Source organism: Ovis aries, chromosome 19 (genome assembly GCF_016772045.2).
Source record: "Ovis aries strain OAR_USU_Benz2616 breed Rambouillet chromosome 19, ARS-UI_Ramb_v3.0, whole genome shotgun sequence".
Classification (NCBI taxonomy): domain Eukaryota; kingdom Metazoa; phylum Chordata; class Mammalia; order Artiodactyla; family Bovidae; genus Ovis; species Ovis aries.
This window is the reverse complement of record NC_056072.1, coordinates 52,189,358-52,215,660: the sequence shown is the minus strand read 5'-3', so window position 1 is coordinate 52,215,660 and position 26,303 is coordinate 52,189,358. Positions and strand designations below refer to the sequence as shown.

General features: G+C 40.1%; 1 protein-coding gene and 1 non-coding gene across 17 annotated transcripts in view; both read right to left on the bottom strand.

Annotated features, from left to right (window-relative positions):
- SCAP (SREBF chaperone) overlaps positions 1 to 26,303 on the bottom strand; it is a 100,028-nt gene that overhangs the window by 53,069 nt on the left and 20,656 nt on the right. For 5 of the 16 annotated variants that reach the window (XM_060402598.1, XM_042236324.1, XM_060402599.1 and 2 more), the window contains one exon: positions 3,062 to 3,166. The exons of the other annotated variants lie outside the window; for them this stretch is intronic. The gene's annotated coding sequence lies outside the window, so the exon portion shown is untranslated. The remainder of the gene's footprint in view (positions 1 to 3,061; positions 3,167 to 26,303) is intronic. 16 annotated transcript variants of the gene reach the window in all.
- Positions 5,668 to 5,776, bottom strand: LOC114109466 (U6 spliceosomal RNA). The gene has a single exon (XR_003586152.1). It is a non-coding gene; the product is annotated as a U6 spliceosomal RNA (small nuclear RNA).

Here is a 26,303-nt window from a genome sequence, read left to right as displayed (position 1 = left end):
GTGATCAATGCAAAGAAATAGAGGAAAACAACAGAATGGGAAAGACTAGAGATCTCTTCAAGAAAATTAAAGACACCAAGGGAACATTTCATGCGAAGAAGGGCACAATAAAGGACAGAAATGGTGTGGACCTAACAGAAGCAGAAGATATTAAGAAGAGGTGGCAAGAATACACAGAACTGTACAAAAAAAGATCTTCATGACCCAGATAACCACAATGGTATGATCACTCACCTAGAGCCAGATATCCTGGAATGTGAAGTCAAGTGGGGCTTAAGAAGCATCACTATGAACAAAGCTAGTGGAGGCGATCAAATTCCAGTTGAGCTATTTCAAATCCTAAAAGATGATGCTGTGAAAGTGCTGCACTCAATATGTCAGCAAATTTGGAAAACTCAGCAGTGGCCACAGGACTGGAAAAGGTCCGCTTTCATTCTAATCCCAAAGAAAGGCAATACCAAAGAATGTTCAAACTACTGCACAATTGTACTCATTTCACACGTTAATAAAGTAATGCTCAAAATTCTCCAAGCCAGGCTTAATAGTACATTATCTGTGAACTTCCAGATGTTCCAGCTGGATTTAGAAAAGGCAGAGGAACCAGAGATCAAATTACCAACATTCACTAGATCATCGAAAAAGCAAGAGTTCCAGAAAAACATCTACTTCTGCTTTATTGACTACACCAAAGCTTTTGACTGTGTGGATCACAATGAACTGTGGAAAATTCTTCAGGAGATGGGAATACAAGACCACCCTACCTGCCTCCTGAGAAATCTGTATACAGGTCAAGGAGCGACAGTTAGAACTAGACATGGAACAACAGACTGGTTTCAAATCGGGAAAGGAGTATATCAAGGCTGCATATTGTCACCCTGCTTATTTAACTTATATGCAGAATACATCAACATCATGTGAAATGCCAGGCTGAATGAACCACAAGCTGGAATCAAGATTGCTGGGAGAAATATCAATAACCTCAGATACAGATGGGCAGATGACATCACACTTACGGCAGAAAGCGAAAAGCCTAGAGGAACTTCAGAGTCTCTTGATGAAAGTGAAAGAGGAGAGTGAAAAAGTTGACTTAAAACTCAACATTCAGAAAACTAATATCATGGCATCCAGTCCCATCACTTCATGGTCAATAGATGGGGAAACAATGGAAACAGTGAAGAGACTTTATTTTGGGGGGCTCCAAAATCACTGCAGATGGTGACTGCAGTCATGAAATTAAAAGACACTTGTTCCTTGGAAGAAAAGCTATGATCAACCTAGACAGCATATTAAAAAACAGAGACTACTTTACCAACAAAAGTCTGTCCAGTCAAAGTTAGTTAAATCTTCTTTAAAGATTTGACAGAATTTACTAGTGAAGCCATCTGATCTTGGGCTTTTTCCTTCTGTGTGGGAAGTTTTTAAACTATTAACTCAATCTCTTTATCTGTCAAGTCTATTCAGATTTTCTATTTCTTCTTGAATAAATTTTGTTAGTTTGTGTTTCCAGAAATTTGTCCATTTCACCTAGGCTATCGAATTTATTAGCATAATATTTGCTGTTCATAGTGTTATAGTCATTTTTATTACTGAAGGTTGGTGGTCCCGTCCCGTCCCCACTTTCTGTAATGATTCCAGTTATTTGAGCTTCCTCTTATTCTCTGTTGATCTTTTAATAAAACAAACTCTAGCTTTTATGTACTTCACTATCTTCCTAGTCTCTCTGCATGTGTTTACACTCTAGTCTTTATTATTTTCTTCCTTCTGTTTGTTTTGGGTTTATTTTTCTCTTTTCTAGCTTCTTTTTCTTCTTTCTCTAGTTTCTTAAGGTTACTGATCTGTTTTTTCTTTCTTAATACAGGCACTAACAGTTGTAAATTTCCCTCTAAATACAACTTTAGTTGTATCCCACAGCTTCTGTATTTGTGAATTTTTGTTTTGTTTTCATTCATCTCAGAAGTATTTCCTAATGCCTCACGTACTTTCTTCTTTGATCCACTAGGTATTTAGGAGTTGCTGAGATTTCCTTATATAATATATTCTAGATATTCTAGATGTAAGTCCCTGCCAGATATGTTGTTCACAAATATTTTCTTCAAATCTGTAACCTGTCTTCTTAAAAATTCTTTTATTTATCCTAATTTATTTTCCCCTTTATGGGTCATGCTTTAGGTGCCATGTATAAGAATTCTTCACCAGACCTCCTTGGTGGTGCAGTGGATAGGAATCCACCTTTCAAAGCAGGGGACACAGGTTCGATCCCTGGTCTGGAAAGATCCCACATGCTGAGAAGCAACTAAGTCAGTGGGCCACAGCCACTGAGACGGCGCTCTGGAGCTTGCAAGCCATAGTTACTGAGGCCACACGCCACAACGACTGAAGCCCACGCACCCTAGCGCCTGCACACCGCAACTACTGGAGCCTTCACTCTACAGAGTCTGTGCTCTGCAACCTGAGAAGCCACCACAATGAGAAGCGATGAGAAGCTCGTGCAGAGTAGCCCCTGCTCGCCGCAACTGGAGAAAGTCCATGCAAAACAATGAGCACCCAGCACAGTCAAAGGGAAAAAAATTAAAATGCTACAATAGACAAAAAAAAAAATTTTAAAAAAGAATTCTTCACGAAGCCTTACTTCTGAAATTTTTCTCTGATGTTTTCTCCTAAAATTTTTAATTCTTGTATATTAGTGGCTCAGTGGTGTTGGACTCTCTGCGACCCCATGGACTACAGCCCACCAGGCTTCTCCGCCCATAGAATTCTTCAGCCGTTTCCTTCCCCAGGGGATCTTCTGGAACCAGAGATCAAATCTGGGTCTCCCGCATTGCAGGCCATTGTTTACTGTCTGAGCCCACCTTAATTCTATGAAACATGTGAGTCACTTTTTTGTGTAGATGTGAGGTTAGGTGTGCATTTTGTTTTTCCCCGTGGATAACCAATTGTTGCAACACCGCATTTTAAAAAGACTACCTTTCCTCCACTGAATTGCCTTGGCACCTGTCTTAGCCCTCTGGGCTGTTACAACAGAAATAGCATACACTGGGTTGCTTAAACAATAAATATTTACTCTTCCCACTTCTGGAGTCTAGGAAGTCCAAGCCGAGGCACTGGCAGGTTCAGCTGCTGCTGAGGGCCCATCTCCTGGTTCACAGACGCCGTCTTCTCACCGTGCCTTCACATGACAGAAAAGGCAGTCAGAGCTCTCTGCGGCCTCATTTACCAGGGCAGGTTCCCATTCATGAGGACTCCACCCTCACGACTTAACTATCCCCCCCAAAGGCTATGACTTCCTAATATAATCACACTGAGGGTTTCAACATAAGAATTTGTGCGGGACACAAACATTCAGTCAAAAAGCAACTGGCTGTACTTGTGAGTCTATTTCTAGGTTTTCTAAACTGTTCCACTGATCTGTGTGTCCATCCCTCCCCCAACACCACGAGGTCTTGATGACTGTAGCTCTAAAGTCTTGAAATGGGTAAAGAGATTCCTCTCATTTTACTCTTCTTCAAAACTGTTTTACCCTTTCTAGTTTCTTTGCCTTTCCATATAGATATTAGAGTAATCTTGTCTATGTCTAAAAAAAATCTTGATAGGAATTACAATAAACTTGCATTATCAATTTTGAGAAGAATTGATGTTGCTCCTATGTTTAGTCTTCCAACCTATGAACAAAATATCTCTATTTATTTAATCTTTTATTCCACCCCCCACCCCCCGCCCTTGGCAGCACTGCAGCTTATGGGATCTTAGTTCCCTGACCAGAGATTGAACTCATGTCCCCTGCAATGGAAGCATAGAGTCGTAACCCCTCACAGGAACTCCCTCTTTAATCATTACTGTATTATTTTAATCATTACTGTTTTTAGCGTACAAGTGTCGTACATGTTTTATTAGATTTACACCCAATTTTTTTTGACTGGTTCTGTTTTCAATTTTAGTTTCCCCATGTTAATCGCTAGTACAAAGGAATATAACTGATTTCAATATGTTGCTCTTGTATCCTGCATTTGTGCTGAACTCGATAATCAGTTCCAGTCTTTTTTGTACATTTCTTGGGATTTTCTAAGTAGAATATCATGTCAACTGCAAAAGAAACATCTTTCTTTCTTCCTATAATGTCCACACACACTTTTACTGCACTCCATCTCCACTCCTTCTGAGACTTTGATAACATGAAAGATAAACATTTTGTTATTTTCCCATGGGCCCCTGAAGATCCCTTCATTTTCCTTCAGTTTATTTTAAAAACCTGATGTTCAAATACATACGTTTTACCCTTCTACCTTCAAGTTAACTGACTTCTTAATATATCTCTATTCTGTCACTGAGTTCACTCAATCAATTTTAAATATAGTTTCAGTTATAAAACTTCCAATGTAAGTGTCTATCTTTCCATTTGTTTCAGAAATGCTCACCGTCGAGAGGAATAATGTGGTAGTCCAGGGGTAGAGAATCTGCCTGCCAACGCAGGAGACATGGGTTTGACCCCTGGTCCAGTAAGATCCCAAAAGCTGCGGAGCAACTAAGCCCATATGCCGCAACTATGGAGTCTGCGCTCTAGAGCGGGGGAGCCGCAACGCCTGAAACCTGCACCTACAGACCCCGTGCTCCACTACAAGACAAGCCTCTGCGACGCGAATCCTGTGCGCCACAACCAGCGAGTAGCCTCCACCTGCCGCAACCAAAGAGCCCACGCAGCAACAAAGACAAAGCACAGCCAATATAAACAAACTTATAAAAAAGAATGTGCACCCTCAAGTATTAGAGCCAGGTTTTAACTAATAATTATAGTTTAAATTCCTTTGTTGATTCCAACATCTCTATTATGTCATGACGGCCATCTGTTGACTGTCTTTTCCCCTTAGGAGATGATAAGATTTTCCTGATTGCTTATATGTGGAGTAACTTTGAATGTTTGGATACTATGCTACAGTATTCTGGATCTTGTTCAAGTCCAATAGAAAATGGTGGGGTTTTTTTTTTAGTTTTTAATTGGATGATATTTGCTTTACAATATTGTGTTGGTTTCTGCCATTATCAACATGAATCAGCCAAAGGTATACATATGCCCCCTCCCTCGTGAACCTCCTCCCCCCTCCCACCCCAAGCCACCCCTCCAGGCTGTCAGAGTCCCTGATTTGAGCTCCCTACCTCATACAACAAATTCCCACTAGCTAACTGTTTCACATATTGCAGTGTATATGTTTCCATCCTGCTCTCTCAATTCGTCCCACCCTCTCCTTCCCCGACTGGGTCCACGAAAGTCTGTTCTCTATGTCTGTGTATCCACTGCTGCCCTGCAAACAGGTTCATCAGTACCATCTTTCTAGACTCCATATATATGCATTGATATGTGGTATTTGTCCTTCTCTCTCTGACCCATCTCACTATGTGTAACAGGTTTCAGGTCCATCCACTTCATTAAGACTGACTCAAACGTGTTCTTTTACTGGCTGAGTAACATTCCATGGTACACACGTACCACAACTTCTTTATTCACTCATCCGTCAATGGACATCTAGGTGCTTCCATGTCCTAGCTATGGTAAACAGTGCTGCAGCAAAAACTGGGGTACATGTGTCTCTTTCAATTATGGTTTTCTCAGGGTATATGCCCAGTAGTGGGATTTTTGGGTCATATGGTAGTTCTATTCCTAGTTTTTTAAGGAAAAAAAAGATGAAATACTTCAGGAATTTGCATGTCATCCTTGTACAGGGGCCATGCTAATCTTCTCTGTATTGTCCCGATTTCAGTGTATGTGCTGCTGAAGCGAGTGCACATTTTTGTTTTAGCAGCAATCTCCCTGATTAAGTCCAGTCCACAAATCCTATCCTCTCTCCCTGGGCTGTGGTTCCAACACCAGATCATTTCAAAGCCCCTGCGGTATCATTCTGACTTGTCTCAAGCGTACTGCGCAGATTCCGGCACATGACTTGGGCAGCAGTCTAGCCTCTGGTGTGCTGTTTAGGGTCAAATGCACAGATAATATTTAGGAGAATCTAAGAGTTCATACACGGTATTACGGGTTCACTTTGTTGAGTTCCTTCCTGTTTACAGGGCTTCCCTGACAGCTCAGCTGGTAAAGAATCGCCTGCAATGCAGGAGACCCCGGTTCACTTCCTGGGTAAGGAAGATCCGCTGGAGAACGGATAGGCTACCCACTCCAGTATTCTTGGGCTTCCCTTGTGGCTCAGCTGGTAAAGAATCTGCCTGCAATGAGGGAGACCTAGGTTTGATCCCTGGGTTGGGAAGATGCCCTGGAGAAGAGAAAGGCTACCCACTCCAGTCCATGGGGTTGCAAAGAGTCGGACATCACTGAGCGACTTTGACGTTCCTCTTTACAACCTCTCCAAGACATTCCAGCTCCCAGAGGACCTTTAGTGGGTCTACTGGCAAGAAAGGAAAGAATTTCATTTCTTTCTACTGCTGAGCACCTCCCACAACTATGATTGCTTCCCAGGTCAAGTAGTAAGAATTGAGAACAAAATCAGCAAATTTCTCCATGCTCTTGAGACCATAATCCCTGTAAATAAAAGGATTCCTCTCCCTGCTGGCTGCCAATGTCATTATTGCCTTCACCACCACAAAATTTCATGGGGGACAAGAGCAGGAGAAAATGGAAGGGAAGAAAACAAACAAGACACCAGACTTTCCTCCTGCATCCCTACCCTCCAATCTCTTAAGAAATCCCATTCTCACTCCTCAGCCTAGAAGGACAGGCTTCTCTTGGAATTCTGTCTAAACCTAGTGTCCAGTTCCAGGTTCTGGGTTACCTTTGAGTCCATGCTAGAAGATACTCTATGGAGAGAAAAAACAAAAACAGTTTCCTTTCCAACCGCTGGTCCATGCCATCGGCCCTAGTCATTTAAGTGTATTTAGCCAGGACTTCCCAGGTGACACTAGTGGTAAAGAACCTGCCTGCCAATGCAGGAGATGTAAGAGACGCAGAGAGAATGGGCTTCCCTGGTAGCTCAGCTGGTAAAGAATTTGCCGGCAATGCAGGAGACCCTGGTTCAATTCCTCGGTCTGGAAGTTCCCCTGGAGAAGGGACAGGCTACCCACTCTAGTTTTTTGGGCTTCCCTGGTAGCTCAGATGGTAAAGAATGTGTCTATAATGCGGGAGACCTGGGTTTGATCCCTGGGCTGGGAAGATCCCCTGCAGGAGAGCACAGCAACCCACTCCAGTATTCTTGCTTGGAGAATCTCACAGACAGAGGAGCTTGGCGGGCTATAGTCCATAGGGTCGCACAGTTTCGGACACACTGAAGCTACTTAACACACATGTAGCCAGAGACAAAGGGTACTGTGTGCTTACCACATGCTGAGCAAAATCAGAACCCTTACATTTTCCCTTGTTTGTTTTAAGGCCACGCCATGCAGACTTAATTCCCAACCAGGGATTGAACCTGTGCACCATCCATGGGGAGCATGGAGTGTTAACCACTGAACTGCCAGAGAAATCTGAGAACCCATTTTTAACCTAAAAATCTTAAATTTCTGGGTTCTTTGCCATTAATGAAACTTTCCATACTATGGTCCTTGGCATCATTTTGTCAATCATATTGTTACTCCATTGTGAGAAGCATGGCCTTACTGTGTTTAGCAACTTTTCAAAGAGAACATGTACTTTTCCAATCAGAAAAAAAATTAAGTAAAGGATACAGGCAAAAGACAGACAACAGGTCTTTCCTGGTGGTCCACTGGTTAGAAGACTCTGCACTTCCAATGAGGGGGCATGGGCTTTGTCCCTGGCTGGGGAACTTCCACATGCCACGTGGTCAAAAAAAGCACAAGAGAATGGAAAGAAATGTTGCTAACAGTGCTTGCTTTTCTCCATGTGATATTCTTACATGCAAAGGCAGTTTAAGTCAACTTTCTGTACTTTTAACCTTTTTATAACAACTATTGAGTCAACATTAAGTAAACTTTTAAAGTTTAGCATAAAATATTACAGAAAAGCACATATTATAAGCACACAGCTCCATGAAAGTAAACAAAGCCATTTGATCTAAGTATAACTCAATCAAGAATGGGAGTATCACCTCCAAGTTACCTTTTATGAGTTGAAATGGCAATTACTTTTCAATTATAAAAGTGGTATACATGGACTTCTATCAAACAGTACCAGAAGGCAGTTCTGATTTTAGTTATTTTAATGCTTATTATCGTCATAGATTGTCAAGATATGTAATATTCACTTTTTCAACTCTTACAAAATCTCCCATATGTTTTCTACAGGTTGATTCTAAAACTCAATAACCATTAAAAAACCATTTCAAGTAGCTGCTAATGAAATTTTCATTTTCTGAGAAATCCCTAGCAGGGCTGACAGAAGCTGTATCTCTCCTGAAGCCTGGAAGAGATGATGGCTTCAAGTGCAAAGACAGCAACACGAGACTTCACGGAGTAAGAAAACTCCATGAAACATGACACCACCGAAGGAACACAGTAATTCTTCAATTACTGACCCCAAAGAAATGGAGATCTGCAATCTACCCAACAGAAAATTCAAAGTATTTGTTTTAAAGATGTCCTCACTGAGCTGCAAGAAAACAGACAATTCAATGAAGTCAGAAAAATAATACATGAACAAAAGTGTTGGTTGCTCAGTTGTGTCCAACCACAGACTTAATCAAGCAGAAGAAAAAAAAATCCATGAAGTCAATGACAGGTCATTTGAAATTATCCAGGTTAAGGTGAATGAAGAGAAAATATGAAAAAGTGAAGAAAGCCTTCACAAATTATGGGGTATGAAGAGAGACAACCTAACAACTGTTGGAGTCCCCAGAGGAAGAGAGAGGGAGAAAGGGGCAGCAGAAAACTTATTTAAAGAAATAATAGCTGAGATCTTCCCAATCTGTGAAGAGATTTAGACATCCAATGGCAACCCACTCCAGTACTCTTGCCTGGAAAAACCCTGGTAGGCTGCAGTCCATGGGGTCGCTAAGGACTGAGTGACTTCACTTTCGCTTTTTACTTTAATGCATTGGAGAAGGAAATGGCAACACACTCCAGCTTGCCTGGAGAATCCCAGGGACGGGAGAGCCTCGTGGGCTGCCGTCTATGGGGTCGCACAGGGTCGGACACAACTGAAGCGACTTAGCAGCAGCAGCAAAAGATCTCAAGACACAACATAATGAAATCACCTAAAATCAAAGACAAAGAGAATTTTTAAAGCAACTAGAGAAAAACATTCCTCACATACAAGGAAACTCCCATAAGGCTACCAGTGGATTTCTCACATATTACAGGCCAGGAGAGAACGAAATGATTTATTCAAAATGCTGCAGAAAAAAAAAAAAAAGAGAGAGAGAGAAATCTGCCAACCTATATCCAGAAAAGCTGAAAACTCTAATTTGAAAAGACAGATGCACCCTAATGTTCTCAACAGTACTATGTACAACAGATAGGAAAGGAAAGGAAAGTTGCTCAGTTGCGTCCGACTCTTTGCGACCCCATGGACTGTAGCCTACCAGGCTTCTCAGTCTATGGGATTTTCCAGGCAAGAGTACTGGAGTGGGTTGCCATTTCAGATAAGTACCCCTCAAAAGATGAATGGATAAAGAACATGTGTTCTTTATGCGACACACACATACCCCTACACACATGCATATAATGGAGTATTTCTCAGCCATTAAAAAAAGAAAGAAATATTGCCATTTGCAGCAACATGGATGGACCTAGAGTACATCACACCAAGGGAAGACAAAAACAAGTATTATATAATACCACTTACATGTGAAGCCTAAAAAATAATACAAACCATCTTATTAACAAAAGAAAAACAGGATCACAAAGCAGGTCTTGGTAAATTTAAGAAAGTTGAAATTATATCAAGCATCTTTTCCAACCACAACGCTATGAGATTAGAAATAAAGTACAAGGCAAAAAAACTATTAAAAACACAAACACACAGAAGATAATATGCTACTACACAGCCAGTGGCTCACTGAAGAAATCAAACTGGAATTCAAAACATACCCAGTGATTAACGAAAACAAAAGCACAATGATCCAAAACCTGCAGGATACAGCCAAAGCAAACCTAAGAGAGTATTTTACAGCAACACAACCTTATTTCAGGAAAAAAAATATTAAATAAACAATCTAAACTTACACCAAAAGCAACTAGAGAAAGAACAAACAAAACCTAAAGTTAGTAGAAGGAAAGAAACCATAAAGATCAGAGCAGAAACAAATGATATGGAGTAAAGCAATGACACTCCAATAAAAATAAAATAAAGATATAGATGAAGGAAATAATATCAAAGGTGAATGACACTAAAAGCTGATTCTTTGAAAAGATAACAACTGATAAACCTTTAGACAGACTCTTCAAGAAAAAAAGGGAAATGACTCAAATCAAGATCAGAAATGAAAAGGAAGTTACAACTGACAGCACAGAAATACAAAGAATCATAAGAGGCTATTACATTTTTGAAAAATATAAATGTCCAGGTATTGTTTTTTTCCTCCAAAGCTCCAGAAATGTTTCTAATGAGCAGCCATGCTTAAAAACAACTGGACTATATGATGATCTTTCACGTTTATCTAGTTTGTTCCACTTTTTCTATTTCATATTCAGGGCTTCCATTTCCTTTATGTTTTCTAATTTCTCCATCCCTTCCTTTTTTTTTACATTCTTTCTCAAGCCTTTATCAAGCATAGTATATACAAATACATATAGCATGTATAATATGTATTTTAGAAAACTAATGAATTTTTGTCTAACTAAAAAATTTATGACATTTTGATTCCACTAGTTTGACCCAGTATGAATAGAATGCTAGATTTCTAACTGAAAAAAACAGATATGCAACAAGAAACAAAAGTTCACCATATAGCACTGGGAACTATAGTTAATATCTTTAATAACCTATAATGGAAAATAATCTGAAAAATAATATATGTATATATGTGTAACTGAATCACTTTGCTGTGTACCTAAAACATTATAAGGCAACTATAGTAATATATATTTTTTAAAAATAGACTATTATAGCAACCATACACCAATGAAAAGGACAGCTTGGAAGATATGGAGAAATTCTTAGATACTATTTTCTAAGACTGAAACAGGAAGAAACAGAAAATATGAACAGACCAATCACAAGTACTGAAATTAAAACTCTGATTAAAACACTCCCAACAGGACTTCCCTGGTGGTCCAGTGATTAAGAACTCGCCAGTCAATGCAGGGGACACAGGCTCCATCCCTGGTCCAGGAAGATCCCACATGCTGTAGGGCAACTAAACCTGTGCTCCACAACTACTGAGCCCGCAGGCCTGAGAGCCTGCGCTCTGCAGCAAGAGAAGCCCATTCACCACAACGGAAAAGTAGCCCTCGCTCTCTACAGCTAGAGAAAGCGCACGTGCAGCAACAGAGACCCAGTGCAGCCAAAACAATGACTACTGTTTTTAAAAAAATTAATATGTTAAAAAAAAAGAGAAAAAGAAACGTGTCTACCTTAAAAAAAAAACAACAAACTCTCAACAAACAAAAGTCCAGAACCAGATGGCTACACAGGCGAATTCTGTCAAACATTTAGAGAAGAGCTAACACTTATCTTTCTGAAACTGCTGCAGAGGAAGGAAGTCTCCCAAACTCATTCTGTGAGGCCAACTATCACCCTGATACCAAAACCAGACAAACATACCACACACACACACAGAATAACAGGCCAAGATCACTAATGACAGACACAGAAATCCTCAACAAAATTCTAGCAGTCGAAATCCAACAATACATTAAAAAGATTATATACATCATGACCAAGTGGAGTTTATCCCAGGGATGCAAGGATTTTTCAATATCCATAAATCAATGAGATACACCACATCAACAAATTGAAGACTAAAAACTATACGATCATCTCAATAGACGTAAAGAAAACTTTGGACAAAATACAACATCCATTTACAATAAAAACTCCCCAGAAAACGGGCACAGAGGGAACCTACCTCAACATCATAAAGTCCACTTATGACAAACTTACAGCTAACATCATACTAAATGGTGAAAAGCTGAAAGCATGTCCTCTAAGGTCAGGAACAAAGAATACCCACTCTCGTCACTTTTATTCAACAGAGTTTTTGGAAGTCTTAGCCATGGCAATCAGAAAAGACAAAAGAAATAAAAGGTATCCAAACTGGAAAAGGGAAAGAACCAGTGAAATGTCACTATTACAGATGACATGATACTATACACAGGAAATTCTAACACTACTAAAGCTCATTAATGAATCTGGTAAAGTTGCAGGTTACAAAATGAAAACATAGAAGTCTGTTCAATTTCTATACACTAACAATGAAAGATCAGAAAGAGAAGTTCAAGAAACAACTCCATTTACCATCATATCAAAGAGAATAAAATACTGTACCTAGGAAGAAGGAGACAAAAGACCTGTGTTCTGAAAATTATGACACTGATGAAAGAAACTGGAGATGACACAAACAGATGGAAAGATATATCATGTTCTTGGATTGGAATAATCAATACTGGTAAAATGACATACTACCAAAGGCAACCTGTAGATTCAATGCAATCCCTATCAAATTACCAATGGCACTGTTAATAGAACTAGAACAAAATATCTTAAAATTTGTATGGAGACACAAAATATCCCAAATAGCCAAAGCAATCCTAACAGAGAAAAATGGAGCTGGAAGAAAAGGCCCCCTTTCTTCAGACCACACTACAAAGTTATAATTATCCAAACAATATGGTATGGGCACAGAAACAAAGACAGATCAAAGGAAGAGGACAGAAAGCCCAGAAATAAACCCATGTACCCATGGTCAGTTAATCTAAACAAAGGAGGCAAGACTATACAATGGAGGAAAGACAGTCCAAACAGTGCTTGGAAAACTGGACAACTCACATGCAAAAAAATAAAATTAAAACATTATTTAACACTATACACACAAAAAAATTCAAACTGGATAAAAGATCTAAATGTGACACTGGATACTATAAAACTCAGAGGAAAACACAGGCAGAACACTCACGACAGAAATCTCAGCAATATCTTTTTGACCCGTCTCCCAGAGTAATGGAAATAAAAACAAATATAAACAAATGAGACCTAATTAAGCTCAAATCTTTTGCACAGCAAAGAAAACCATAAACAAAATTAAAAACAACTCATATAATGGGAGAAAATATTTGCCAGTGATGTAACCAACAAGGGATTAGCATCCAAAATTTACAAACAGCTCATGTGGCTTAGTATCATCAGAAGAAACAACCCAATCAAAAAATAAGCAGAAGACCCAAACAAACATTTCTCCAGAGAAGACTTACAGAGGGCCAAGAGGCACATGAAGAGATGTTCAACATGGCTAATTATTACAGAAATGCAAATCAAAACTAAAATGGCTATCACTTCACAGCAGTGAAAATGGCTATCATCAAAAGCCACAAACAATAAATGCTGGAGATGGGGTGGAGAGAAGGGAACCCTCCTACACTGTTGGTGGGAATACAAACTGAAGCAGCCACTATGGAACAAAGAAGTACGGAGATTCCTAAAGAAACTACAAATAGAACTACCATAAGATCCTGCAATCCCACTCCTGGGCATGTATCCAGGGAAAACCTGGTCTGAAAAGATACATGCACTCCCCAGTGTTCTTTTTAGCACTGTTTACAATAGCCAAGACATGGAAGCAACCTAAATGTTCATCAAAAGAAGAATGGATAAAGAAGATATGGTACATATTACAATGGAATATCACTCAGCCATTAAAAAGGACGAAATAATGCCATTTGCAGCAACAAGGATGGAGCTAGAGACTGTCATACTAAGTGAAGTAAGTCAGAGTAAGAGAAATATGGTATGATATCATTTATATGCAGAATCTTTAAAAAATTATACAAGTGAACATATTTACAAAACAGAAATAGACTCACAGGCTTAGAGAACAAACTTATGGTTACCAGAGAGGACAGGTTGTGGGAGGGACAGTTAGGGAGTTTGGGACTGACACGCACACACTGTTATACTGAAAAAGGATAACCAACAAGTTGTTATAACCAACCAAGGTTGTTATGAAACAACCTAAATGGGAAAATAATTAAAAAGAACAGATACATAAAAAACATTGAATCATTTTGCTGTACACTTGAAACTAACACCAAATTGTGAATCAACCATATCTCAATAAAACAAAACAAAGCAAAAACATCTGCCAACCAAGAATACTTTACCTGGCAAACCTATCCTTCAGAAATGAAGGAGAGATAGATTCTCCCACACAGGAACCTTCTTGTTGGTCCTGTGGTTAAAAATCCACCTGCCAATGCAGGGGACATGGGTTAGATCCTTCGTCCAGAATCTAAGATCCCACAGCCACAGGGCAGCTAAGCCCGCGGCCACAACTTCTGGAGCCCGTGTGTCCTGGAGCCCATCTGCAACAAGAGAAGCCACAGCAACAAGCCCCCAGCACAGCTAGAGGGCAGCACCCACTGGCCACAACTAGAGTTTGCTCATAGCAAAGAGTCCAGTGCAGCAAAAAAGAAATATATAAATTAAAAAAAAAAGATTTTCCCAGTCAGACGAATGTGTAGAGCATTCATCATCACTAGATCTGCCTTACAAGAAATGCTAAAAGGCGTTCTTCAAGCTGAAATGAGCGGACATTAATAACACGAAAACATAAGGAAATATAAAACACACTGGTAAAGGCAAGTACACGGTCAAATTCAAAATACAGTTGGCCCTCCCTATTCAAGAATTCCACATCCACAGACTGCAAGAAACTGACTGAAAATATTTGAGGAAAACAAACTCAGAAAGTTCCAAAAAGTAAACCTTGAATATGCACTATTCCAGCTACAATTTACATAGTATTTACAACCATGTACATGATATTTACACTGCATTCGGTATTATAAGTAATCTCAGACGACTTAAAGTTTATACATAAGCACTACTCCATTTTATCCAAGGGACTTAGACATCCTGGATTCTGGGTATACACAAGGGATGGGGGGGTGTCATGGAACCAATCTCCCACATACTGAGGATGACTTTAGTACTGTATTATGCTGGTATGTTATCTCTTAACTCTAGTATAAAGGATAAGGCACAGAAGTATTAAAAATCACTATAGCTACAATAATTTCTACATGAAAAGATGTAAAGTGATATCAAAAACATAAAGTGGAAGAAGAGAGAAAAGCACAGAATTTTTATATGCTATCAAAGTTATTAGCTTAAAATTGATTCTTATCACTGGAAGGTGTTTTCTACACACCTGACAAAAATCACAAAACAGAAAACTAGAGCAGACAGATAAAAGATCAAGATCAAAACATGCCACTAAGGATTCTCCAAAATATAAAAGCAGTGCAGGCAGCTCAATATCTGAAAAACAAACAACCCAATTAAAAAATGGGCAGAAGACCTAAACAGACATTTCTCCAAAGAAGACATACAGAAGGCCATCGAACACATGAAAAAATGTTCAACACCACTCATTATTAGAGAAACGCAAATCAAAACTACAGTGAGGTAGTTTGAATGGCCATTATAAAAAACTCCATAAACAATAAATGCAGGAAAGGATGTAGAGCAAAGGGAGCGCTCTTGCACAGCTGGTACAAATGTAAACTGATATAGCCACTAGGGCGAACAGTGTGGAGATTTATTTAAGAAAAAAACTAAAAATAAAACTACCATAGGACACAGTAACCCCACTCCTGGGCATATATCCTGAGAAAACCATAACTGAAAAAGACAAACGTACTCCAATGCCCAGCGCAGCACTATTTACAACAGCCAGAACACAGAAGCAACCTAGATGTCCACTGACAAATGAATGGATAAGGAAGTTGTGATACATATACACAATGGAATATTACTTAGCCATAAAAAGGAACAAAAGTAAACAAAAAGGAATAAATCTGAGTCAGTTTCAGTGAGGTGTATGAACCTAGAGCCTGTTACAGTGAAGTAAGTCAGAAAGAGAAAAACACATATTGCGTAACAATGCATATATACAGAATCTGGAGAAATGGTACCGATGAATCTATCAGCACGGCAGCGACAGACGCAGACAGAGAGAACAGACTGTGGACACAGAGGGGGAAGGAGGGGGGCCAAACCGAGAGAGCAGCGCCGACACACGTCCATCACCACGTGTAAGACAGAAGCCAGTGGGACGCTGCTGATAACACACGGAGCTCAACCGTGCTCTGTGACAACCTAGAAGGGTGGGATGGGGGTGGCTGGGAGGGAAGTTCAAGACGGAGGGGGCGTATGTATACTTATGCTGATTCACACTGTTTTATGGCAGAAACCAACACAACACTGTAAAGAAATTATTCTCCAATTAACAAGAACAAACAAACAAAATTGTTAAAATACAACTCTTCACTTTACATTGCAGGCTGATTAGATGGGTCTGTTTTATTTATTGTTTTTTTTGTGGGAGGTGATAGATATGTATATTATCTTGATTGCAGTGATAGTTTCAGGATGTGTATGTGTATATATATATATGTTAAATTCATCAAATTGTACTTTAAATATTGTGCCATTTATTGCATGACAATTTTACCTCAATTAAGGCACTAAAAATACTTAAAAAAATATATACCACTAAGGAAAATTATCAATTCAAAAAGAAATATCAAGAGAGGAAGAAAGGAACAAAGGAACTACAAAACAGTCAGAACATAATAAGATACAACCAGCTGAGCCAACAAAAAGACCTAGTAAATCTTTACCTATCAATAATTGCTCTAAATTTTACATCTTTAAATCATCCATCTATTCAAAAAGCATACAGTAGCTGAATGGATTAAAAAAAAAAAAATAGACCCAACTATATGCTTCCCACAAGAGACTCAATTTAGATTTTTTTTTCATCATCAAGGAGAAACTTTATTAGAACAGGTAACCAAATGACATTCTATATCATCTATTCAAAGAGACTCAATTTAGCTTTGCTGCTGCTGCTAAGTCACTTCAGTTGTGTCCGACTCTGTGCAACTCCATAGACAGCAGCCCACCAGGCTCCCCCGTCCCTGGGATTCTCCAGGCAAAAACACTGGAGTGGGTTGCCATCTCCTTCTCCAATGCATGAAAGTGAAAAGTGAAAGTGAAGTTGCCTAGTCGTGTCCAACTCTTTGTGACCCCATGGACTTTAAGGACACAAAAAGACTCAAAGTGAAAGGATGGAAAAAGATATTTCATGCAAACGAAAACCAAATGAGAGCAGAAATGGCTATACTTATACCAGACAAAAACTTAACAAGAGGGCTTCCCTGGAGGTTCACTGGTAAAGAATCTGCCTGGCAATGCCGGAGACATGGGTTCAATCCCTGACCCAGGAAGATCCCACATGTCATAGAGCAACTAAGCCCATGAGCCCCAACTACTGAGAGTGAGCTCCAGGGCCCCTGCTCTGCAACAAAAGAAGCCACCGCAGGGAGAAGGCCATGCACCAGGACAAGAGCACAGCCCCCGCTCACCACAACCAGAGAAAAGCATGCGCAACGAAGGAGACCCAGCACAGCCAAAGATGAACGAAGACAAAATCAACAAAGATACTTTTTAAAGCGGGACAAGAGACAAAAAAGGTCACTATATCTAAATATGCTAAACAAATGCTAACAGATCTGAAGGGAGAAAAGGACAATACAGTAACAGTAGGGGACCTCTACACCCCACTGTCAACGAAACAGAGATTGTTCAAACAGAAAATCAATAAGGAAGCATTTGAATTTGAACTAAACTCCAGAACAAGTGGACCCATCAGACATACATGGCACAAAATATTTCATGCAAACAGCACTGGAACACACATTCTTCTCAAGCGCACACGGAACATTCTTCTCAAGCGCACATGGAACATTCTTCAGGATAGATCCTGAGTTGGGCCAGAAAACAAGTCTTAGAAAACTAAAGAATGAAGGAGGGACTTCCCTGGTGGTCCAGTAAAGAATTCGCCTTGCATACAGGCGAGGCAGCTTTGATCCCTGGCCAGGGAACTAAGATCCCACACGCCAAGGAGCAACTAAGCCCGTGTGCCGCAACGACTGAACCTGCACCACAACTAGGCAGAGGCTGGGCGCTGCACGAAGACCCTGCGTAACGCAACTCAGGCCTGACACAGCCAAAGAAAGAAGCCAATACCTAAACAACGAAGGGTCTTTTCTGACCACAATAATATGAAACTAGGAGTCAGTAACAGGAAGAAAAATGGAAAACTCACAAATGTGGAAAGTAAGCAACAAACTCTTGAAGAACCAATACATCAGAGAAATCAAAAGAGAATTAAAAAAATTTTTTAAATCATGATACAAAAATGGAAACCAACATACCAAAACTTATGGAATGCAGCAAAAGTAGTTTTAAGAGGAAAGTTTATAATAATAAAGGTCTGTGCTTAGAAAAAACAACTATCTCAAATAGACAGCCTAACTTTACACCTCAAGAACCAGAAAAAGAAGAATAAACGAGGCCTTCTACTTAGAAGGAAGGAAATAACAAAGATCAAAGCGGAAACAGTCTAGAAAGACAACAGAAAAGATGAATGAAACCAAAAGCTTGTTTTTTGAAAAGACAAAACTGACACAGCTTTAGCTAGACTCACCAAAAGAGAAAATTCAATCAGAAATGAAAGCAGATGATATCATAGAAACACAGAGGATCATAAGAGACTTCTATGAAAAATTAGATGCCAACAAAATTGACAACAACAACAAAAAAATGAATAGTACCTTAGAAATATACAACCAATAGAGTTGACTCATTGGAAAAGACTCTGATGCTGGAAGGGATTGGGGGCAGGAGAAGAGGATGACAGAGGATGAGATGGCTGGATGGGATCACTGACTCGATGGACGTCTGAGTGAACTCTGGGAGTTGGTGATGGACAGGGAGGCCTGGTGTGCTGCAATTCATGGGGTTGCAAAGAGTTGGACACAACTGAGCAACTGAACTGAACTGAAGATTAAATCAAGAATAGAAAATCTGAACAGCCTGATTACTAGTGAGAAGACAGAAAGTTTTAGCCACTCAGTTGTGTCCAGCTCTTTGTGACCCCGTGGACTGTAGTCCACCAGGCTCCTCTGTCCACAGAATTCTCCAGGCACAAATACTGCAGCTGGGTAGTTCCAGCTTCCAGTTTAAGATGGCAGAGTAGAAGGACACGCACTCATCCTCTGCCAGAGCACCAACATCTCAACTAGCCGTTGAACAACTATCGACTGGCAGGACCCACCATCCTGACATCCAACACCCAAAGACAAAGAAGAAGCCACAGTGAGATGGTAGGAGGGTTGCAATCATGATAAAATCAAATCCCATAACTACCAGGTGGGTGGCCCACAAACTGGAGAACAACAATATCAAAGAAGTTCTCCACTGTAATGAAGGTTCTGAACCCCACATGAGCCTGCGGATCCAACAAAGGGAACTGGGAGTCCCCAGGGAATCTGACCTTGAAGACCAGTGGGATTCGATTATAGGACTTCCACAGGGCTGAGGGAAACAGACTCCAGTCTTGGAGGGCACAAACAAAATCATGCACGTACCAAGGCCCAGAGCAAAGGAGCAGTGACCCACAGGTGACTGAACCAAAGCCACCGGCTGGTGCTGGAGGGTCTCCTGTGGAGGCGTGGGTCCGCAGGGGCTCCCCACAGGGATGGGGGCACTGGCAACAGCAGTCCTAGAAGATTCCCCTTGGAGTGAGCCCTCCTGGAGGTCACCGTCAGCCCTACCATAGAGCCTGCAGATCCCAGAGGTGGGTCACCTCAGGCCAAACAGCTGACAGCTAGAGAGTGCAGCCCCAGCCACCAGGAGACAACTGGATTAGAGCTTTACTGAGCAAAGCCTTGCCCACCAGAGCAAATCCCAGTTTTTCCCCACAGCCATTCCCTCCCATCTGGAAGGTTACTCAAGCTCGTTACCCTCCTCCATCAGAAGGCAGACAGAAGAAGCAAGAAGAGCCACAATCCCACAGCAGCTAGAACAAAAACCACATTACAGCAAGGAAATCAGGGTGAAAAAGCAGATAGTTATGTCCCAGAGGCAGGGACTACATAGAACCGCAGCAAAACAACTAAATGAAGTGGAGATAAGCAACCTTTCAGAAAAAAAAATTCAGAAAAATGATAGTGAAGATGATCCAGGATCTCAGGAAAACAATGGAGAAGATGTAAGGAATGTTTACCAAAGACCTAGCAGAGCTAAAGAGCAAACAAACAGAGATGAATCATACACTAGCAGAAATCAACCGCAGGATAGCTGAGGCAGAAGAGCGGATAAATGACCTGGGGGACAGAACGGTGGAAATCACTGCCAAAGAACAGAATGAAAAAGATAATGAAAAAAAAGGAAACAGCCTAAAACACACCAACATTTGCATGACAGGGGTCCCAGAAGGAGAAGAGAGAGAAAGGACCTGAGACAATATTTGAAGAGATAACAGCTGAAAACTTCCCTAACATGGGATAGGAAATAGTTAACCAAGTCCAGGAAGTAGAGGGTCCCAGGCAGGATACACCCAAGGAAGAACACACCAAAACACATAGTAATTAAACTGACAAAAATTAAAGACAAAGATAAAATATTAAAAGCCACGAGGGAAAAATGACAACAACCTACCAGTTGATTTCTCAACAGAAACTGTACAAGCCAGAAGGGAATGGCAAGATTTATTTAAAGTGACAAAAGGGAAGAACCTGCAACCAAGAATACACTACCCAGCAAGAGTCACATTCAGATTTGATGGAGAAATCAAAAGCTTTCAAGACAAGCAAAAGCTAAGAGAACTCAGCACCACCAAACCAGCTTTACGACAAATACTAAAGGAACATCTCTAGACAGAAAACAGAAGAAAAGGAAAAGACCGACGGAAAATAAACCCAAAATAATTAAGAAAATGGTAATAGGACCATACATATGGATAATTACCTTAACTGTAAGTGGATTCAATGCACCAACCAAAAGACACAGACTGGCCGGGCAGATGAAAAAATGTGCACGTGTGCACTTCACTTACACGCCATTCTGCTTGACCACCCCCTCCAGGTTGTAGCTATTTATTTTATATTGACAGGTTAATCATGTTCCTATTCTGGCCTGCAACTGCAATCACCTTTTATTTTTCGCCCGGCTATTGACTGTGAAAACTGATAAGCATCTTTTACTATTGTGATTATGTAACTATTACTCACATAATACCACTGTATCATGATTGGTCAATAGAAAAATAGAATTCTGTATCACTAAAACTACCATTTAATAGAAAAAGTTGTAATCACTTTTTAAAACCCAGATGCATATTAGAATTATCTTGGAATTTAAAAATAAAAAATGCCCAGGCACTGCTTTTTTCCCTCTCCAAAGCTCCAGATATCTTTCTAATGAGCAGTCATGTTTAAAAAAGAACTGGACTATACGATGATCTTTTACGTTTATCTACTTTGTTTCACCTCTTTTATTTCATATTCAGTGCTTCCATTTCATTTAGTTTATATTTTACAAATTCTCCATCACTTCATTTTTGATGTTCTTTCTCAAGCCTTTATCAAGCATAGTAGAAAAGCTTTTGTATACATAAATAACATACATTTTATATATATTTTAAAACTTATGAATTTTTGCCTAACTAAAAAATTTATGACATTTGGGGGCGGGGTGGGTGGGGAAGAATATTGGAGTGGGCAGCCATTCCCTTCTCCAGGGAATCTTCCCAAATGCAGGGATCAAAACCAGGTCTCCTGCATTGCAGGGAGATTCTTTACCATCTAAGCAGCCAGGGAAGCCAGAAGAGACTGAAGTGGAAATCAAAACCCTCCCAACGCACAAAAGCTCAGGACTAGACGGCTATACTGGTGAATTCTACCAAACACATAAAGAGGACTTAATGCCAATCCGTCTCAAATTCTTCCAAAAAAACTGAAGAGGAAGGAACTTTTCCATACTCATTTTAAGAGACCAGCATTACCCCAATACCAAAGCCAGACAGGGGACACTGCGAGAAAAGAAAATTATGGGACAATATCCCTGACAAAAAGAAAGTCAAAATTCAACAAAATCTTAGTAAACTAAATTTAGCAGCACACTGAAAAGATCACACTCTTCCCTGGTAGAGAATTCCCCTGGTGGTCCAATGGTTAAGAATCCGCTTGCCAATGCTGGGGACGTGGCTTTGATCTCTGGTCCAGGAAGATCCCACATGTCACGAAGCAACTGAGCCCACATGCTGGAACTACTGAGCCCAAGGGCTGCAGCTACTGAACACCTACACAGCCTGCGCTCCGTAAGGAGAGAAGGCCCTGCAATGAGAAGCCTGCGCACTCCAGTGAAGAGCAGCCCCTACTCGCTGCAACTAGGAAAAGACTGAGCACAGCAACAAAAGCCCAGCACAGCCATAAGTTAGTGAATTATTTAAAAAAGATCACACACTATGACCAAGAGGTTTTACTCTGGAATATAAAAATGGCTCAACTTGCAAATCAATAAAGATGATACGCCACAGTCACAGAATAAAAATCCTATGATCATCAATACAGAAAAAGCATAACAAAACTCAGCATCCTTTCATGATAAGAAAAAACTCTCAACAAACTGGGAACAAAGGAATGTACCTCAACATAGTAAGGGCCATATATGACAAGCCCACAGTCAACATCATAATCAATGGTGAAAAGCTAAACGTTTTTCCTCTAAGAGCTGGAGCAAAACAAGGGTGTCCATTACTTTTTTTTTTCTTGGCTGTGCCATGTGGCTTGTGGGATTTCCTGTCTCTGACCAGGGATCAAACTCAAGCCCTCATCATTAACAGCATGGAGTCCTAACCACTGGACCACCAGGGAATTCCCATGAAAGTGAAAGTTGTGCAGTCATGTCTGACTCTTTGCCACCCCATGGACTATACAGTCCTTGGAATTCCCCAGGCCAGAATACTGGAAAGGGTAGCCTTTCCGTTCTCCAGGTGATCTTCCCAACCCAGGGATCGAACCCAGGTCTCCCTCATTGCCGGTGGATTCTTAATGAGCTGAGCTACAAGGGAAACCCAAGAACTGAACCAGGGTCTCCTGCATTGCAGGCAGATTCTTTACCAAGCTACCAGGGAAGCCCTGGGAATTCCCATGGGTGCCCACTATTGCTGCTTCTATTTAACATGGGACTGGAAATCCTAGTCAAATCAACTAGGCAAGAAAATAAAATTTTAATACTCAAATTGGAAAGGAAGAAATAAAACTGTCTCTGCCTGCAGATGACATGATCATATGTCCTAAACTCCACCAAAAAAAAAAATTCACACCGATAAATTCAATATAGTTGCAGGATATAATATCATCAATACACAACAGTCACCTGCATTTTTATTGGGTTGACCAAAAGGTTTCAAGCTTTTCTGTAACGCCTTACAGAAAAATCCAAAGGAACTTTTTCGCCAAGCCAATAAATATTAACAACAAATTGTCAGAAAAAGAAACAAGAAAACAATCCCATTTAGAGTATCATCAAAAAGAATAAAAGACTTAAGAACAAATTTAACCAAGGACATAAAAGACCTGTACACTGAAAACCATAAGACATTGATGAAATGAATTGAGGAAGATAGAAATAAATAGAAAAATATTCCAAGTTCATGAATTGGAAGAATATTGTTAAAATGTCCATATTATCCAAGCAATCTAGATTCAATGCAACCTCCATCAAAATTCCATTGGTGTTTTTCACAGAAACAAGAAAATAATCCTATAATTCGTGTGGAACCATAAAAGATCCCAAAGAGCCAAAGCAATCTTGAGAAAGAACAGTAAAAGTTACAGGCATCATATGCTATAATAATCCAACAGTATGGTACTAGCATAAAAACAGAAACACAGACCAGCGGAACGCCGCAGCTAAGTTCTGATTGAACCGTACATGTAGGGCCAACTAGTCTTTGACGAGGAACCAAGAATACACAATGGAGAATGGACAGTCTCTTCAATAAATGGTGTTTGGAAAACAGGATATCCACATACAAAAGAACAAAACTGGATCCCTATGTAAGTGGTGATCCCTTGCACCACTTATAAAAGTTAACTTAAAATAAACAGATCAAAGACTTAAGTGTAAAATCTGAAATCATAAAAATCCTAGAAGGTTACATAGAGAATATGCTCCTTGACACTGGTCCTGGCAATGCACAGGCCAAAAAAAAAAGTAAAGAAAAAAAGTATTAGGTTGGCATACAGTTCATTTGGGTTTTTCTGTATCATGAAAAAACCAGAACAAACTTCTTTTTGGCCAAAACAATACTGCATTAAAGTACAAGGCTCTATCCAGCAAAGGAAACAATCAATAAAATGCATAGACAATGTATGGACTGGGAGAAAACATTTGCAAACCGTTTATTTGATAAGGGATTAATATCCAAACACATACCACTCGAGAGCAAAAGAAAAAACAAAATAACTTGATTAAGATATGGGTAAAGGACCAGAACAGACATTTTTCCAAAGAAGACAAACAAATGGTACATGAATAGATGCTCAACATCATTAATCAGAGATATACAAATCAAAACCACAGTAAGACATCATGTCACACTATTAGGATGGTTTCAATAAAGAAGACAATATATGCTGGCAAGGATGTGGAGAAAAGGGGATTCTTGTACACTGCTGGTGGAACTGTAAATTGGTACAGCCATTATGGAAAATACTATGGAAATTTCCCCCAAATTTAAAAACCAAACTACCATTTCTTCAGTAAGGAGTCCTGGGAAAACTGGACAACTACATGTAAATTAATGAAACTGGTACACTCCCTAACACTATACACAAAAAAGAAACTCAAAATGGATTAAAGACCTGTATGTAAGGCTGGATATTATAAGACTCTTAGAGGAAAACATAGGCAGAAGACTGTTTGACATAAATTGCAGCAAGGTCTTTTTCGATCCACCTCCTAGGGTTAGGAAAATAAATAAGACCAAATATAAACAAATGGAACCTAAACTAAAAGGCTTTTGCACAGCAAAAGAAACCATCAACAAAAGGACAACCCTCAGAATGGGAGAAATATTTTCAAGTGAAGGAACCAAGAAGGGATCAACCTCTAAAATATATTAACAGCTCATGAAGTTCAATATCAAAAGACAACCCAGTCAAAAGGTGGGCAGAAGCTCAGGCTTCCCTGGTGGTTGAGTGGTGAAGAGCCCACCTGCCAGTGCAGAAGAATCCCACGCGCCTCAGAGCAGCTGGGCCCGTGCTCTAAGCCCAGCAGACAGCGTTACTGAGCCTGCAAGTCGCAGCTACTGAAACCTGCACAGCCTGGAACCCATTCTCTGCAACAAGAGGAGCCACTGCAAAGAGAAGCTCGGGCCCCACAGCTAGAGGGCAGCCCCACCAGCCGCAACCAGAGGGAAGCCTGCACCGCAACCAGCAGTACACGGGGCCAAACACAAAGAATCTTTTTCAAGTGGGCAGAAGATGTAAATAGACATTTCTCTAAAGATGACATACAAATGGCTAAAAAGCACATGAAAAGATGCTCAACATCATTTATTATTAGAGAAAAAACTATAATGAGGTATCACCTCAGACGGGTCAGAATGGCCATAATCAAAAAGTCTACAAACAATAAATGTTGGAGCAGGTGCACAGAAAAGGGAGCTTTCCTACACCGTTGGTGGGAATGTAAGTGGCACAGCCACTGTGGAAAACAGTACGGAGGGTCTTTAAAAAAATGAAAGCAGAGCTACCATGTGACCCAGCAATCCCACTCCTAGGCATATATACAAAGAAAAAAACCATTTGAAAAGATACATGCATCCCAGCGTTCACTGCAACACTATTTACAATAGCCAGGGCATGGAAGCAACCTAGAAATGCTCATTGACAGATGAATGGTTTTAGAAGATGTGGTATATATATACAATGGAATAATACTCAGCCATAAAAATTAATGAAATAATGCCATTTGCAGCAACAGGGATGGACCTATAGATTGTTCTAATGACTGAAGTCAGACAATCAGACAATCATACGATATTGCTTATATGTGGAATCTAATAAAAGGGTACAAATGAACTTATCTACAAAACAGAGAGCTACAGATGTAGAAAACACACTTATGGTTGCCAGAGGGTAAGAGCAGGGAGATAAACTGGAGGACTGGGGTTGACATATACACACCACTATACATAAAACAGACAGCTAATGAGGATCTACTGTAGAGCACAGGGAACTCTACTCAATACTCTGTAACAGCCTAAATATGGGGAAGGAATCTAAAAAAGAGTGGATGTATGTGTAACTGATCCACTTCACTGTGGACCTGAAACTAA